An 18,644-nucleotide genomic window follows, 5' to 3' on the forward strand; every position below is an offset into this window, starting at 1 on the left:
TGGGGCTGGAGGCCTAAGGTGCTGCTCACTCACCGCCTCCCACCCCACCCTCGGTTCCTGCTGTGAGGACCGAGTGAGCCGTGCAGCCCCCTTGCTAAGGAAGTTCTGTTTGTGATCCTTCCAAATTCATGTTCAAGTGCTAACCCCCCAGAAACCTCCGTATGTGACTGTATTTGGAGATGAAGTCTTCAGAGAGGCGATTAAACGAAGATGAGGTCATAGGAGTGGAATAGAATCAGAAGTGACAGATTTCCTTATGAGAAGGGGCAATTAGGACCCAGCCTGTACAGGCTCAAGACTCTGTACAGACACAGGGAGAAGATGGCCAAGCACCAGCCACAGCGAGAGAGCTCTGAAGAACCTCCCTGCCATGCCTTGGTCTCAGACGCCAGCAGCCTCCAGGGCTGGAGGACAATGACTGTCTGTTGTCCAAGCCACACGGGCTGAAGAGCTTTTTATGTGGTCGTCCCAGTAAACTAACAGTTACCCAGTCTTATAAACATCAGGCGCACTGAACTCCTACCCATTGTTTCATGATGCTAAGGAGGCCATGGATGAGAAATGGGTTCTTTGCAAGAACTGGGTTTGTGTTGTGAAGAGCCCCCACTATGAAGAACTCTCGCGATATGGCACTGGCTGCCCTCATGCACTCCAAGTATGATTTAATCCTCCCAAGCACACAGGGGAGTCAGTGGAACACTGTTCCCATTACACAGATGTGGAGACTGAGGTCTCCGGAGGGAACAGGGCCTGCCCACAATCTCAACGAAGAAAAGGGAGAGCTGAGTGTTGAACTGGAGCTGCCTGACCCCCAGCCCCTGCCCTGCTGCTCCTGGCTGGACGGGAGGTGGGAGGGAAAAGAAACTTGGACATGTGGCTTCCCTGCTCCCCGCCACCTCCTGCAGGGGTCTCACGCCTTGATTTTGGGTCCCTCTGGGGTATCCCAGTTTTCACAGAGGACGCTGGATGCTTTTCAAGGTCCTTTCGATCCACTTTTAGATTTTAAATGACCAGGAGCGGGTCAGGCAGCTCATTGTGGGGGCAGAAACAGGAAGCCGTGCCGTGACGTCATACAGAAGCATGGGGAGTCAGGTCTCAAAGTTTGGGTACCCACCAAACCCTCCTGACCCCATGGCTGTTTCTCACCTAACACAGCGGCATATAGCATTGTGGTGGTACCAGTCACTGAACAAATGCATTCTTAGCACGCAACACCCAGGCCGGGTTTGGACACTGAACCAGCTACGGCTCAGCCCACTTTCTCTAAGGGGATGGACCTGCCTGGATGGCACTCCATCAACCTGCACAGCACGTGGCACTCGGTGCTATCCCCCTCCTGAGCAAGCCCTCCCCCGGCTCTGATGGGAACGCTTGAGGTGACTGTCACAGGGAAAGAGGCAAAGCAGGGAGGTGTTTGTTGAAGACGGCACCTGAAGTTGGTGGGGGCATTCAGACTGTCAGGTCTCCTCATCTTCTAAAGGCACCCATCTGCTCTGGAGTGGTGCACCTGCAGGCCCTCCCGAGGCCCAGCCTCCAAACACCACCCCCCTCCCAGGGGGTTAGGGCTGCAATATAGGAACCTGGGGGGCGGGGCACAAATATTCAGGCTGCACCAGAGACTTTGTGTCAAAACCAAGAGTAGGCCTTCTAACTCTCTCCCGGCTTGAACAGGGTAGAATGTTTGCTTGGAAGTTCTCATCCCCAGGTGTTGGACTAAGACAGGCTCTCTGTATTACCACCTGGGAGGCAGGATTCAGGTCTGCATTTTTACAGGTGAGACGCAGCCTTTGACAGGAGCCCCGACTCGTTCAAGGTCATCAGTGGCCGCCAGGGATCTCCCCCGCCCCCTGGCACCGTGTGGGTCTGACCCTGCCCTCGTGGCCATCTCCTGCATGTGCATCGCCGTGCACGGCTCATCGTGCATCTGCCCTGACGCCTGTGACACCCTCAGCCTTGGGCAATGCCCCCGTCTCTGTGCGTGCCAGGAAGAGGCTGCTGGAAGCACTCCGAGGGGGCATTGCAGAAACTCCCAGTGGCAAGGCGGTTTCCTTTCTTGAAGGAGACACAGCCGAGGAACGGAGCAAGGCAGCCTTTTTAAAAAATGGCCCATATGGAGGGCTGGGGAGGGCACTTCGGAAGTCATTACCACCAGGGTTTCTCCAGACAGGTTGGAAGGCTGCTTGTCTCGGGCGATTTGGATTCTGTGTGCCGTGCGGCTGGAGCTGTCAGATAGATTTTGCAGGGCCGTGTGCAGGCCACGGTTTCTCCATCTGACACCGCCTGCCTTGCCTTGCTTTGTCATTACTGCTTGTCTCTGCCGCTGCTGTTGAAATGTGGGTTCTTCAAGGGTAACAGACAATTCGAATTCTGTGCCCGTTAGGGGTGACGTACGTAGTCACATGGCTGTGAGCCAGGGTTCCGGTGTGAGGCAAACAGGCTTCCCGGCTTTACAAGCTGTGTGGCCTTGAGTATGTTCCTTGCCCTCTCTGTGTCTCTACTCTTTCTTCTACGAAAGGGGACAAACTTCCTGCTTCATGGTCATTTTCTGAGAATGCAATGAGTTAGATGTGAGCAGTTAGAGCAGGGCATTGGGCAAAGAAGGAATATTTAGTAAATGTTAGCATTGCACCTGTTGCCCTTGGCTCCTAACTCCCTGGGTCAGGTCTCAGCTGATGCTATCCCATGTCTGGATTTTTCCTGTCCTGTAAGTTCAGTAACTGCTAGTTACTGAGATGGAAGCTTCTGGAACAGATGCTGGCTGACAGTAGCTGTGTTGTCTGCGTTCTTGTTGGGCTGGGACTAGGGAGCCGAGCTTCCCCCAAGACTCCTACTTGGGGGAACCAGAGAAGAATAACCCAGGGCCTGGCCAGACAGCAGGGGGCTGCCCTCCACCAGGACTGTGGGGCTGGAGATGGGGGGAGTCTCTCAAGCCCCTCCCTGACTGCCTCAGATCCTGGGATCTGACCTCACCTCCACCAGCCCCCAAGGGGGAATCAGGCAGTGCACAGCCCAGCCATGCTATGACCCCCAGTCCTCCTCACCTTGAGCCCCAGAGTCCGGCTGCTGGAGAGACCCTTCCCAAGCGGGGCCTCAGGCTTGCTTGGTACAAGCTCCAGGGAGAATTCCCTAAAGCAACCAGTGGTGCAGCCTGGAGCAGAAAAGATAACCTACAGGTTTAGTTTCAGAGACCTGGGAAGCCTGACTTCTACGCTGCAGCCCTGCACTGGGAGAGGAACCAGAGCAGCATGGTTCTGGGAAGAGACTTCCCGCATTGGGCCAGCACTGCGGCACAGTGGGGAAAGCCTCTGCCTGCTGCGCGGGCATCCTGTTAGGGCGCTGGTTCCAGTCCCAGCTGCTCCGTTTCCCACCCAGCTCCCTGCTAGTGTGTCTGGGGAGGCAGCAGAAGATGGTCCAAGTCCTGGGCCCCCGCACCCACATGGGAGACCCAGAAGAAGCTCCTGGCTCCTGGCTTCAGTCTTGCACAGCTCTGGCCGTTGTGACCACTCTGGGGATAAACCAGCAGATGGAAGATTTTCTCTCTCTCTCTCTCTCTCTCTCTCTCTCTCTCTCTCTTTCTCTCTCTCTCTCTCTCCTTCTGCACCCAGTAACACTGCCCTTCAAACAAATAAATAAATCTTAAAAATAAAAAACAAAGACATCCGTCAGAAGCAGCCCCAAGCCTTGCAGGCCAAACAGAGGACTGCGGGAAACGACTCTGTTCTAGCCAGCCACCGGCAGTTCTGGAAGGGGCCCGCCAGCCCCTGCTACAAGCAAAGCAGCCGCACAGATCTGAGTTCTTGACAGCTTTTTACCCTCACGAGATAATAAGGCAGCTCACATTTCCTATTTAGCCCACTTGACATTTTGATTCTCTAATGTGCTATTCGATGAGTGCGGTGACGTGCAGCGGGTACGGGCTGCTATTTATATAGTCCCGTCAGGATCATCTCCCCCGTGCACACAGGTGCCTCTCAGGGCCTTGGAGTGACAAGCTTTCTACTCCCCAGGAGTTTCTTCTTCCTGAAGTTGGAAAGAAGAACCAGAAAATGGTGGCCCACTGATTTCTTCCACTGAGACCAAGAGGGTAGGGTATTTGATTGAAAAATCCTGACTTTGGACAGGAAAGGCACAAACACGGAAGTAGTAGCATTATTGAACCAGAGTTAAATTATCCAGTTTATAGCTGAAGCTTTATTCACATATATATATATAAAGATTTTATGTTTATTTGAAAGTCAGAATTACAGAACTAGAAGGAGAGACACAGAGAGAACAAGAGATCTGCCATCCGCTGGTTCACTCCCCAAGAGGTTGCAATGGCCAGGCTGAAGCTAGGAGCCAGGAATTTCATCCGTGTCTCCCACACGAGTGGCAGGGGCCCAAGTACTCAGGCCACGTGCCATTGCTCCTCCTAGCCCATTAGCAGAGAGCTGCATTGGAATTGAAGGAGCTGGACGTGAACTGGTGGCGCCCTCTCTCCTGGGCTGCTGCCACGCTCTGGGTGCTCTGGCACCATGACACTGACCTCAGTGTGTCACCGTCACTGCTCTCTCACTGTAGTCTCTGCACCTGACTTTGGAGAAGGGAGGTGGCGGCCAGACTTGTGCAAATGAATGCAATCCCAGTGTAATCTCTTGCAGGACATTTCATAAGAAAACAAAGTGTGCCACTGTTCAGGTAAGCATGAAATTACAATTCATTAATGCACTAATTTCTATTAAAATTCACTAATTCAGCCGGCGCCGAGGCTCACTAGGCTAATCTTCCACCTGTGGCGCCGGCACTCCGGGTTCTAGCCCTGGTTGGGGTGCCAGATTCTGTCCTGGTTGCTCCTCTTCCAGTCTGGCTCTCTGCTGTGGCCTGGGAAGGCAATGGAGGTGGCCCAAGTGTTTGGGCCCTGCACCCCATGGGAGACTAGGATAAGCACCTGGCTCCTGGCTTCAGATCGGCTCAGCGCGCTGGCCGTAGTGGCCTTTTGAGGGGTGAACCAACAGAAGGAAGACCTATCTCTCTGTCTCTCTCTCTCACTGTCTAACTCTGCTTGTCAAAAAAATTTCACTAATTCACCAATTTCTATTAAAATTCACTAATTCACCAATTTCCATGCCTAGCTGCTCACTCCTAGATTTTGATGTTTCTATATAGAAGCTGAAGCGATCTGTTCTGTAAACTGAATCGCTTGCTTTCAATGCCCAATTTTTATTTACTTCCCATTTTACTTACCAAAAATCTCTCTCAGATTCTCCAAGGAATGAATAATGTCCCTCTAGGCAAAGAAAACATGCTAGCAAGGTATACCACAGAGCAGAAAACACTGCAACTTAGTATTTTTGCACACATTAAAAGAAGTTAAGGAAATGATCGCAGCTATGAGAGAACAACACACATCAGAGCTAGAAAAGCTCAGAAATGAGGCGGTGGATGAAAGAAAGCTTGGAAAAGACAGGTGGGAGAACCAAGAAGGGGATCTGACAGAAAAGAAATCATTTCAGAAATGAAGATAAACCAGGAGAGACACGGGAGTGAATATACACAGTGGGAGACAGCTTAGGAGAGGCACATGATGGAAAAGGGGAAATTTTACAAATCAAAAAAAATGGGGGCCAGCACTGAGGCATAGCAGATAAAGCCATTGCCTCCAGTGCCAGCATCCCATGTGGGCTCCAGTTCAAGTCCCGACTGCTCCACTTCTGATCCAGCTCTCTGCTATGGCCTGGGAAAGCAGTAGAGGATGGCCCAAGTGCTTGGGCCCCTGCAAGCAGGTGGGAGATCCAGAAGAAGCTCCTGGCTCCTGGCTTCGGATTGGCACAGCTCCGGCTGTTATAGCCAGTTGGGGAGTGAACCATCAGATGAAGACCTCTCTCTCTCTTTTTCTGCCTGTCCACCTCTCCTTCACTCTCTGTGTAACTCTGACTTTCAAATAAATAAATATATCTTTAAAAATAAACAAATAAATAAAATAAAAATAAATAAATATAAACAAATTACAAGAGTGAAGAAAGGTTTAAAAAAGAATCAAGGGAAAATAACAAGGAATGGAAGCTTAACAAATGCCTATAATAAATATCCCCCAAAGAAGAAAATGAGAACAACGAAGCAAATTCTAAAAAGTATAATTCAAGACAACTTTCCTAAAACAAAAGAAAAATTGGAGATAAATATTGAAAGAAAACATATTTACCTAAGAAAATCAACCTAGAGTAGCCAACACTGAGACATTTTCCACCAAATCAATTATATTTTCAAGAAAAAAAATACTTCAGGCCTCAAAAGCCCAAATCACTTATTAAAAAAATAAAAAGCAAATGGTGGTCAAACTTTCCAATGGTATTGATTTATTCTGGAAATAGAGATAAATGTATTCAAAACACTCAAGAAGAGAACCGTAACCAAGAACTTCGTATGCAGCCGGGCTAACCTTCAAGTATAAAAACCATCTGCAAACTCAGTAGCTCAGGGCATATTGCTACCAGGAACTCTGATAACAGATGTTCTTCACACAACTGAAAGAACTACGAAAGCCTAGTCACAGGTTCGTGGTGACTGGTAATTATATATTCATCAGACAGTATACATAAACGTGTGTGTGCGTGTGTGTGTGTGTGTACACCAGGCACGCATGCATACATTTCTTTTCGATTTTTTTTTACTTATGGGAAAGCTTAGTTGTGTGTTCCTACATGATCAGTAAGGCTGAGACTAAATTCAAATTGAAAGAAATTTATGAGGCAAAGGAGGGAGCATGGAGAGAATGTAGAAGTGAAGCAATCTCACTTACCGACTTAGAATTGTTTGTGAATGAAAGGATTTGCTGGGAGAAAAGGAGAAGTGACTGGTAAATCTCAATATTGTTCACCTTAAGGATCCGACAGACAGGAGTAGGAATGAAAGGGAGGGAAAGAGAGGGAGAGGAGGAGGAAAAGAAAAACGAGAGGGAAAAAGAGAAAGGAAGGGAAGGGGGCAAACCTGAAACCACAACGTGTTAATCAGCCAATCAACACAAATAGGATTCACCCGCCTACTAAAAGACCCAGACTTCCCAGGTTGGTTAAAAAGGTCAAATCTCATACTAGCTATAAGAGATGTATCTAAACAAAATAAACAGGGGCCAGCGCCATGGCTCACTTGGTTAATCTTCCGCCTGTGGTGCCAGCATCCCATATGGGCGCCAGGTTCTGGCCCCAGCTGCTCCTCTTCCACTCCAGCTCTCTGCTGTGGCCCAGGAGTGCAGTGGAGGATGGCCCATGTGCTTGGGCGCCTGCACCCGCATGGGAGACCAGGAAGAAGCACCTGGCTTTGGATCGGCGTAGCTCCGGCCATAGCAGCCATTTGTGGGGTGAACCAACAGAAGGAAGATCTTTCTCTCTGTCTCTCTCTCTCTCACTGTCTAACTCTATCTGTCAAATAAAAAATAAATAAACAAATAAAGCTTATAAGGTAAAGACAAAAAGATAATACACAAAGAAACAGGGGAGTATAAAAACATAGCCAGGAACTGGAAGTGACTTCAAAGGCCTTTCAGCTGGGCTGAAACGTGGGCACCGTGACCCACAAGGTCCAGGGTAGCTGTGGAAAGCGATGGGAGAGCTCTCTGGGTGTGCGTGGAGGGCTCTGACGGGCCCACTGCTGGGCAGGAGGCTCAAGGTAGACATAGTGCATAAGATGCTGTCAGTCATCTTAGAACTGAAGTGTCTGCGCTGTGGTGTAGTGGGTTAAAGCCCCAGCCTACAGCACCGGCAGCCCATATGGTTGCCAGGTCGAGTCCCGGCTGCTCCACTTCTGATCCAGCTATGGCCTGGAAAAGCAGTAGAAGATGGCCCAAATCCTTAGGCCCTGCACCTGCTTGGGAAACCTGGAGGAAGCTCTCTCCCTCTGTCTCTCCCTCTGTCTCTGTAGCTCTAACCTTCACATAAATAAATACATCTTAAAAAAAAAAAAATTCCTATACTCTGAGTGAATTAAACAAATGAGCCTAAGGAGTGTCTTCAGTTGGTGGCTGAGCCACAGGGGGAGAAACTAGCCCACGTCACTTAGAGAGTGATGCCCATGTGACTTAGAGATGATGCCCACGTGACTTAGAGAGTGACGCCATTGGGGCCAGCGCTATGCAGAGCTGGTTAAGCCGCTGCCTTTGATGCCAGTATCCCGTATGGGCACCTATTTGAATCCTGGCTGCCTCACTTCCAATCTAGCTCTCTGCTATGGCCTGGGAAAGCAACGGAAGATGGCCCAAGTGCTTGGGCCCATGCACCCACATGGGAGACCCGGAAGGAGCTCCTGGCTCTGGCCTTGCCCAGCGTTGTCCGTTGCAGCCATCTAGAGAGTGAACCAAAGGATGGAAGATATCTCTCTCTCTCTCTCTCTCTCTCTCTCTCCCTTTCCCTCTCAGTAACTGCCTTTTTTTTTTTTTAACAGGCAGAGTGAACAGGGAGAGAGAGAGACAGAGAGAAAGGTCTTCCATTGCCGTTGGTTCACCCTCCAATGGCCGCCACGGCCAGCGCGCTGCGGCCGGCGCACTGCGCTGATCCGAAGCCAGGAGCCAGGTACTTATCCTGGTCTCCCATGGGGTGCAGGGCCCAAGCAAGCACTTGGGCCAACCTCCACTGCACTCCAGGGCCACAGCAGAGAGCTGGCCTGGAAGAGGGGCAACCAGGACAGAATTCGGTGCCCCGACCGGGACTAGAACCTGGTGTTCCGGCACCGCAAGGCGGAGGATTAGCCTAGTGAGCCGCGGCGCCAGCCCAGTAACTGCCTTTCAAATAAATAAAAATCTTAAAGAACAAAGAGTGACGCCGTCTGTGGAGTCCCTCCCCTACCGCTGGACATCACGAGGCCGAGAGTCGAATCACGACCTCTGTTGGGGCCTGTGTCCAGTTGTTGGGGTTCTGGTGACAGGAGTCTGTGCCCATCCTCACTGCTTCCACAGCACCGGCGCACACGGCGTCACTGCGACTTGTCTGACATTCTCCGAAGGAATCCCTACATAAACTGATAGACAAATGACAGTGTTTTCACTTCTGAATATTTTCAAATTCAAATCCTGGAGTAGATTTCGTTGAAAAGGCCACAGATCTTACTGAATGATTAAAACAAGGTGGTTGAGTGTTTTCAAAGTCTGGGGAAAGTCTGAAAAAAAAAAGAAAAAAAAAAAAGAACAAACTTCCCAATAACCCCTTTTTGCAGTTCTTCTCCACGATGGCTCATTATCTCCCATTGATCTGAGATCATGCAGACACACTCCCGCAGGGCGGTTAATTAGGAAGCTGTTGAGGGAGGGCCAGACGGGCTGGCCCAGGGATCCACGTTGGCAGGCTTTGTGTTGCTATTCCTCCTTCTCCCCAGAGTTCAAGAAAGCGATTGCTTCTGAACTGTGGGATCAGAAAGCACTTCCCGGCACAGGAGAGTGGGAATGGGTCTGCAGAATGAGTAGGAACTTGACAAGGTCAGGGTTGAGCACCCCAGGGGGAGAGACTGCTTGTGCAAAGGCACTGGGGCTGGATGTGCTTAGTGAGTGATATATTGGAACTTTGTGAGTTGGGAGAAGTAATTGGGTGTTAGAGTTTGAAGAAATTTGTCGAATCCTTTTCCCTGAGAGGAAAGTGCCCGTGCTACCCCTAATAGGAGGGGATGTTGAAAAAAAGTGTGGGGATGCCGTTATGGCATGGTGGGAAAGGTTGCCACCTGCAACACCAGCATCCTGTATGGGCGCCAGTTCGAGTCCCGGCTGCTCCACTTCCCATCCAGCTCTCTGCTGTGGCCTGGGAAAGCAGTAGAAGATGGCCCGAGTGCTTGGGCCCCAGGAGACCAGATGGAGTTCCAGGCTCCTGGCTCCAGCCTGGCCCAGCCTGTCATTGCAGCCATTTGGGAGAGTGAACCAGCAGATGGGAGATTCTCTCTCTCTCTCTCTCACTCTCACTCTCCCCCTTTTTCTGTGACTCCGCCTTCAAAATAAATAAATAAATAAATCTTTAAAAAAAAAGAAGGAAAATTGCCATTCATGGACATTCTGCAAGACACTCCTTACAGTTTCTCCCTTAGCCCTCACAGTTCAGAGAGGAACGAATAATGTACCCATTTTATAGATGGTTAGATGGATGCTGGAGGCCACCCACAAAGGTGCAGGTCTGGGGTTTTAGTTCCGGTCTGCTAGATGCTAAAGCCTGCCCTCCTCCCAGTATACTCCGTGCTCTACTGAAGGAGAGATAGAGCGGGGGCTGAGGGGCCACGGCTTCCTCGTCTGCTTGTACCTGTGGGGTGTAACACCACTGCCAATCCCAGTTCAGTTCATATCAGAGACATGACTCCTGGCAGGCCCCACCTGAGCCTCAGTCTCCTTATCTGTAAAATGGGAGACACCGTACTCACATTTGTCCACTGAGACGAGGCACCTGAGCCCCAGGGGGTTCCCAGGGGCTCCTGACATCAAGCAGGTGCACGGTGACGGGTCACCGTCTCCGCGTCTCCGTGGTGAGCGTGCCCGTGCCCTTGACGGGATAGAATTGCTCGGCAGCCGAGGCCCACAGGCCGAAGCACTCACTGCTGTCTCACCCCCGTAGCCCAAGTTCTAGTGCAGGCTGGGGATGTGGGCAGAGAGGGGTTAGGAAGAAAGCTGTGACAGCCGGCAGCTCCCTCCCACGGGCTGGTGATTAATAGCAATGAACAGACTTATCAGCGGGTATTAGGGCGAGATGATTAAGGAATCAAACAGGCACCAGGCTTTCAGCTTTGCTGCTTCTGAGAGCTGAGCTCCGACTCCGAGGAGCCTGGCCAGCCCGAGAGAAGTTCAGGCAGCACTCGGCCCTCTCCCCGCGGCCTGCCCTGCGGCACAGCTGAGCTGAGTCAGACACACTTTTGTTTCTCTCCCTTAGGGAAAACAATTTTATTAAAAAAAAAAAAAAAGGAAAAACAAACAAAAGCAGCAAGTCCCACTGTAAGGCAGCAAGCAGTTGACATTTCTCTGGGTTCGGGGGGAGAAGCAGAAAATAGACGGGCGTCCCAGGATCCCTGACAGACCTGCGGCTGCAAATATGGGAGGCATGCGGGGGCCTGGCATCTGGGGGCCTTGCTTTCCCGAGGAAGACGCAGGCTTGGGAGGGGGCCCAGGGCAGACGGGTGTCCACAGCGGGATGGAGAGGGCATGGGGACTCAAGGCAGGACCCGGAAGCAGCTGTCCCCTGTTCTGATGAGCAAGCACGTGGTCTGACTGTCCCCACGGTGAGCACCACGTACCCATGGTGAGCCTGGGGCAGCTCTCTCACATTTTTGGGCCGCAGCAGCCTCTTTTATAGAAGGGAGACATCAAGCACCAACTCCCCAAGGTGGCCAGGATTAAATGAGGTACTGGCAGGTGCATTGCAGGTGTTCAGTATAACTTTCCTTGGGGATGGAGGCAAGCAGCAGGAACTGCAGAGCCAGACCATTGGCCAGTGTGGCCAAAGGCAATTGGTCTAGTTGTTTGATGCCTCAGTCTTCTCAGCTTTAAAATGGGGCCACAATAACCCTTATGCACTGACTTATTGTGAAAATTCAATGACAGACAGGAAGAAGGTATTACATGTGCTAGGTAGGATGCTACTATTTCACATGTATCATTTATCAGAGATTCATTGAATAATTCAGAGATGCTTTTGTGCTAAGAAAGTTATTGATAATAACCAAGATCATTGGATGAAAGAGAAGATAAATGCAGATTGAACCCATCCAGTAAAAATGGACCCAGGATTGCGAAGTCTTGTTCAAATTGGGATGAGATGACTACAAAAATAAATAGAAATAGAGGCCAGTGTGTGGCACAGCAGGTTAGGCTGCCACTTGAAACTCCAGCATCCCTATCACAGTGCCTGTTTGAGTCTCTGCTGCTCCACTTCCGATTCAGCTCCTGGGAAAGCAGGATGCACCTGGGAAAGCAGCAGTAGATGGTCTAGGTGCTTGGAGACCAGGGAGACCAGGTGCTTAGAGTTCCAAGCTCCTGGTTTTGGCTGTTGTGGCCATTTGGGGAGTGAAGCAACAGATGGAGGTGCTTGCTCGCTCTCTCTCACTCTCTCTCTCTATCTCTTCATCTCTCTATGCTGCTCAGCCTTTCAAATAAAAAAATGCATTAAAAATAAGCAAAAATATAAACACCACATGACGCATACAAGTAAACGTTTACAAGTCGCTACAAATGACACCGTCAGCCTCTGCTCTGGCTTGGATGTCGCTTGTCTCCAGCAAACTCGGGCTGAGGCTTGGCCTCCAAGGTGGTGGCATCGGGGAGGAGCTTTAGAAGAAGATTTGGGGATGCAGAGGAGTTCATGCTTTGGGGGGGGCACAGAGATAGGATGAGCAGAAGCTGGTGCTGCGACCCTGAACTTCCCGGCCTCTGCAACTGTAAGCTAAATAAGCCTCTTTTCTTTATAACTTATACCCTCAGATAAATATTCTGCTCTAGTAACCAGAAACCCAGGCGGAGAGAGCTCACCTCCTGTTGAGTGTGAGCACAGACGTGTGTAAGCGTGTAAGCCAGCCCTTCATGCGTGTATCTCTGCCCACTCTCAACTGTAGACAACCAATATTTGAATTGCTTATTGCAGCTGACTGTCACACCATTGCTTGAGGAGAAAAGCATGTTTTATGCAACTCGGAGCTTTAACTTGGTGCAATATCTGTTGTTCCCGTTCTTTATTAGTCCTTTGAGCGTCTGCCGCTACCACTGGGTAGGAGAAGCCAGACCAGCGGTAAGTGCTGCTTCTGTTCAGGTCTGCTTGTAGCCTGCTGGGGTAACTTGTGTTGGTGCAATGTAATCCACTTCTTGGGCACGAATGGAGCCTTCCTCCTAGGAGCCTGCCCCGTAACATCTGCCGTCTCTTCCTTACTATTGGCAGATGGGACCCGTCTCATTTGTCCTTTGTGTCTCAGATGGTGGAAGTGGTATGTGACTGATTTTGGCCATCTATACACTGCTGTCCCTCTACCAATAGCCCAGGTCCACTCATTTCATGGACGTGGGTGTTGTCCTCAAGTAAGCATCCTGAGAAGTCTCCTTGTTGATCGAATCACCTTCCAAACCTGGAATCTGGTCCTTCTGATGGATATTTACACACCCCTCTTTAATGTAGCTCTCAGATTCCCCCGGAGATTTCCATAGTGCCATACGCCAGATGGACACCCCTTTGACTGGCCTAGTTTTCTATGTTCCTACCTGACTGCATGGGCTGGTGGCTGTAACCCGTGAGTCATTTTTTTTCACTTCTTCCAGTAGAGTTGTGGTCTCCCAAACAGGATGTTGTCTATTCAACTGGGAACTGCTCTTATTGGTCAAGTGTGAGCTATTTGTAGAGGTCTGTATAAGTGATGACAGAAGCCAGCAGCTCCTCAAAGGCTCCAGAGTCAGTAGGGAGGGGACAAGAGTTGGCCTGCTTAGGAACACACTGGGTTACTCTCTACATTGCCACGGGAGTGTGTCCCTGCATAAAACACTTCTCTTTCAGATTAGAACTCTTCTAGCCATTGCCCTCGCCATTAGAGCACCTTGCTCAGGATACAAGGACATTCCAGTTATCAAGATTATTCTATGTTGGAGTACTGGCAGAGGGTCCACTTTGTTCACCCACCCTTCAAGAAACAAAGGTTTCAACCCCACACATGTACACCCATTTCTTAATAACCTCTTAAAGATTCCTACCCTGGAGCAGGTGTAGCCTAGTGGCAGTACTTTAGCTCCGTCTGCAGCTCTAACTCCTGACTCCAGCTTCCTGCCAATGCAGGCCCTGGGAGGTGGCAGTGATGGCTCAAAGTCATTGGGTTCCTGTCCACATGGAAGACCTAGGCTGAGTTCTCAGCTGCTGGCTTCAGCTCCAAGCCAGCTCCAGCCATGGTGGATGTTTGAGGAATGAACCAGTGGATGGGTGATGGCCTCTCTCTCTCTCTCTCTCTATATATATATATATGTATATGTATATACATATATATCATACATACATATACATTTATATATATGTATATCTTGTAATAAAAAGACTTGTAAAAAGTGTAAAATTTTCCACTCTGCTGCTCTGGGTCCCTTCGCTCTCAGTGTACCCATCCACTGGAGGATCAGTCGTGCCTTCTTCATGACTGTTGTCTAAACACACCTGTGTTCTTAGGAAATGACTGAGGCCAATGGCTGCATCTTGGGCCAGCTGGAGTCAGGATCTTGCCCCATACATTCCTTCAGTCTGTGTGCTGAGGCTGGAGACTGCAGTTCAACCTGGCAGAATCCGAATGTGGCCCATTCTTACTTTGCTTTTAGCTATCACAGATAACAACAACCAAGGGATTGGATATTTTTATTTTTTCTTATTCCTTTGCAATCATGTTTAAATCTTACTTGTAATTTTGACCTCTAGGAACCGATCACAGTGGAAAGAGCTGAGGTTTCCTTTATTTTTTTAAAAGATTTATTTATTTATTTGAAAGAGTTACAGGGAGGCAGAGGCTGATTGAGAGAGAGAGAGAGAGAGAGAAGTCTTCCATCCGCTGATTCACTCCCCAATCAGCCACATGGCCAGAGTTGCACCCTATCCGAAGCCAGGAGCCAAGAGCTTCTTCTGGGTCTCCCACAAGGATGCAAGGGCCCAAGAACTTGGGCCATCTTCTACTGTCTTCCCAGGCCATAGCAGAGAGCTGGATTGGAAGTGGAGAAGCCAGGACTCGAACCAGCGCCCATATGGGATGTCAGCACTGCAGGCAGCAGCTTTACCTGCTATGCCACAGCGCCAGCCCTGAGCTGAGGTTTCATAGTGGATGATCCCATGACTACCTAGGAATCAAAGGTGCCTCACCCACTGCCCTTGCTCATTCACAGAGTGGACAGGGAGAGAGAGAGACAGAGAGAAAGGTCTTCCTTTGCTGTTGGACGGTTCACCCTCCAATGGCCACCACGGCCGGCGTGCTGCGGCGGGCACACTGCGCCTATCCAAAGGCAGGAGTCAGGTGCTTCTCCTAGTCTCCCATGCGGGTGCAGGGCCCAAGCACTTGGGCCATCCTCCACTGCACTCCCAGGCCACAGCAGAGAGCTGGCCTGGAAGAGGAGCGACCGGGACAGAATCTGGCGCCCCGACCAGGACTAGAACCCGGTGTGCCGGCGCTGCAAGGAGGAGGATTAGCCTAGTGAGTCACGGCGCCGGCCGCTCATTCTCTTTCCAAACTGCATGCTTCAGTGGGTCAGGATTGAACCCCGTGTTTCCCGACACCAAGTACCCCCCAAACCCCAGCTGGTGCAATACGTGCTGGGCACAGTCCTGTACAACCCTGGCACTCAGTTTGCAGAGGAAGCACAAACCCACAGATCCAGGGCTCAGCCTCCCGGAAGACATCCCCTCTCAGACGCCAGCTTCCGGTAGAGACTCAGCCCACCCATCCATCTCACCGCTGCCTAGAAATGAGGAGGCTTCCACCCCGTCTCGTGTTCAGGGAGCACCAGAAGACCTCAGAGGCAAGCACCATCCTGATGGCTACAGCTCTGTTCTGAAGGAGACACACAGGGCCAGGTCTGGCAGGGAACCCAGACTATTTGTGGCCTCGCCTTTAAAGAGCCAGGGCCCATCACCTGCCAGGCGCCACTGAGCTTTGATTAAATCCCCACCATGTGATTGAACTCTAGCCCCCCTTCTCCTGAATGTCTCTTATTCTGTGCTCCCTCTTTTGGGCTGACCAGCCCCGCCCTGCCCCGCCCCCCCCCATCATGTTGCTAGGGAGGAACCCACCAGCAGTCACTTTATTAGCATAACAAAGACACTTCTACTGTTAAGAAATTGCAAAGGTGTTTGAATCCCTTTATTAGGAGCAGTGAACAAAGACCAGCTATTTTATTTATTATGCCACTCTGAAAGATAACATAAATGGTACAATTCCAGAAGATAACATATTTGCATTAATTAGCTACCTCTACAATCATTTTATTATTACCAATTTTATTAGAGCTGTTTGTAATATTTTCAGTAGAAAAAATGGAAGATAATTCAGTCTTCATGGCATCTGACAGTTTGATTTTTTATTATTGGAAATTTAGGAAAGTTTTTTTCAGCTTTCCAGCTCTTTGTTAGTAATTTGTATTTTTAAAGGGTGTTATCTAATTTAGGAAAGAACACTTTTAGTTGCTTTTTTATTTTTTAATGAGTGATTTAAAAACTTGAAAGACTTTTCCACAGACTAGCTTCTGAACGGGTGGATTTCAAACCATATGAGTCCGTGCTGGGTGCCATGGGACATTTATACGATCATAAAACCTTCCATAATATGGACAAGTTACATGAGAAAAGTCTGTATTCTGAAAAGCATTTTTATACCAAGGCAGCTGCTGGTAACCACACACAGAGGTGCTGAAGACAACTCAACGTAGCCCAAGGTTAAGTTCATCTCCTCTGGATCCAGACATGTCCTTGACTGCTCCCACTGCTCTGTGTGAGAGGAAGGGCAATGGGGGCAAAGCTGGAACAGAAATAGAGGGAGACCTTCACTGAGTGTGATGCAGACATACTGCTTTTCCAAGCTGCACACAAAAATCCCATCTTGTGAGCACATTGCCAGGGCCCTGTCCAGGCCTTAGATAGAACCTGTGCGACTGGGGGGCCTGGAGGTGGAACTCAGGGATCTACCAGGAGGGGAGGGGCCCGGAAAACACCTGTCCCAGCAGAGAAAAGAATGTTCTCACCCCCCTCTTCAAGGTTTCCCACAGCACGGCCGTGAGAAAACGCAGACCAGACCTAGTTCGGTTTTCTAACTGTCTCTACATTCTGAGCAGTCCAGGCACCCCTTTATTGCCTGGCCCTGAACGGGGTTCCTCCTGAGTCACTGCTTACGTTTTAGCCACTTCTGCCACCCGGCGTGTTCCCCCTCCAGCTCCAACTCCTACAGCAGCAGTTCAGAGTCCAGGAGACAGAGAGTGTGCAAAATAACCAATTATCCAAGGAGATGAGTGTTCACCCCGGGGACTCACAGGTTTGAGGCAGTGCAATAGTTAAGTGTGTTTGTTCTAGATCCAGAGTGCTAGAGTTTGAATTCCAGCGCATCCACTTATTTTTTTTAAGATTTTATTTTGGGGCCAGCGCCATGGCTCACTTGGTTAATCCTCCGCCTGTGGCACTGGCATCCCCCATGGGTGCCAGTTCTAGTCCCAACTGCAAGCACCTGGCTCCTCCTGGCTTTGGATCCGCGCAGTTCTGGCCATAGAGGTCATTTGGGGGGTGAACCAACGGAAGGAAGACCTTTCTCTCTGTCTCTCTCTCTCACTGTCAATAACTCTACCTGTCAAATAAATTAAAAAATTTTTTTAATATTTTATTTTATTCGAAAGGCAGAGCTACAGAGAAGCAGAAGCAGAGAGAGAGAGGTTCACTCCCCAGTTGGCCGAAACGGCCAGAGCGGCACCAATCTGAAGCCGGGAGCCAGGAGCTTCTTCTGGGTCTCCCACACGGGTGCAGGGGCCCAAGCACTTGGGCCACCTTCTACTGCTTTCCCCGGCCATAGCAGAGAGCTGGATTGGAAGTGGAGCAGCCAAACTGCCCATTTGGGGTGCCGACACTGCAGGTGACGGCTTTACCTGCTGTGCCACAGCACCGGCCCCCAGTGCATCCACTTATTAACGATGGTACCTGGGGCAGGTTGTTTGGCTTTCTGTCACTAAAGTGAGAACAACTGCAGTTTTCATTTCATAAACTATTGTCTGTGCATATGTAGGTAGGGGCCAAATGTAACATTGTTTATGCTCAGCCAGAGAGACCTGCAAACATTCTATCATGCAGGGGAATATAGCACATTCAGGGGACAGAAAGAGTTGATAGAGCAGAGGGAAGGAGTTTCTGGGGGCAGGGCGCAGCTTTGGGGTGCAGCAGGTTAGGCTGTTGCTTCTGATGCCAGCAGCAGCCCACATATCAGAGCACCAGCCCTGGCTCCTGGCTGCCAACCCAGCTTCCTGTTAACGTGCCTGGGAAGGCAGCAGAAGATGGCCTAGGTGCATGGTGGTCCCCTGCTACCCATGTGAGAGAGCCGGACGGCCTGAAGATCTCTCGCTCTCTCTCCCTCCCTCTCTCTCTGTCACTCTGCCTTTCAAATAAATGAAAAAAAAAAAAAAAAAGGGTTTTGGAAGCTGGTGTTGTGGCACAGCGGGTGAAGCCACCACCTGTGATCCTGACATCCCTCACAGATGCTGGTGTGTGTCCCACCTGGTCCACTGCCAGTCTAGCTCCCTGCTATTGCACCTTGGAAAGCAACAAAAGATGGCCAGGTACTATGCGGTGGAAAATGGCCTGGTGCTTGCTTGCTCCCACATGGGAGACCAGGTTGCAGCTCCTGGCTTTGGCCTGACCCAGCCCTGGCTCTTGCAGACATTTAAGGAATGTACCAGAAGATGGACGATCTCTCTCTCTCTCTCTCTCTCTCTCTCTCTCTCTCTCTCCTAACTCTGCTTTTCAAATAAATAATCTTCAAAAATAACAAAATTTTGGGAGGCAGGTCCTGTAGGGTATTCTAGGATGGTTATGATGTCAGTCTTGATTATAAAGGCAAGAGAAAGCTTCAGAAGCTCTGTTTTGTTCCTGGGCGCAGGGGTGGGGGGAATAGAGAATTGATGACATTGACAACTGTCATCTCTCGTATCAAACACGCCACAGCTACTAAGCATTGAG

This window comes from Oryctolagus cuniculus, chromosome 6 (genome assembly GCF_051225735.1).
Source record: "Oryctolagus cuniculus isolate XC-2025 breed Fujian yellow rabbit chromosome 6, ASM5122573v1, whole genome shotgun sequence".
In the NCBI taxonomy this organism is placed as follows: domain Eukaryota; kingdom Metazoa; phylum Chordata; class Mammalia; order Lagomorpha; family Leporidae; genus Oryctolagus; species Oryctolagus cuniculus.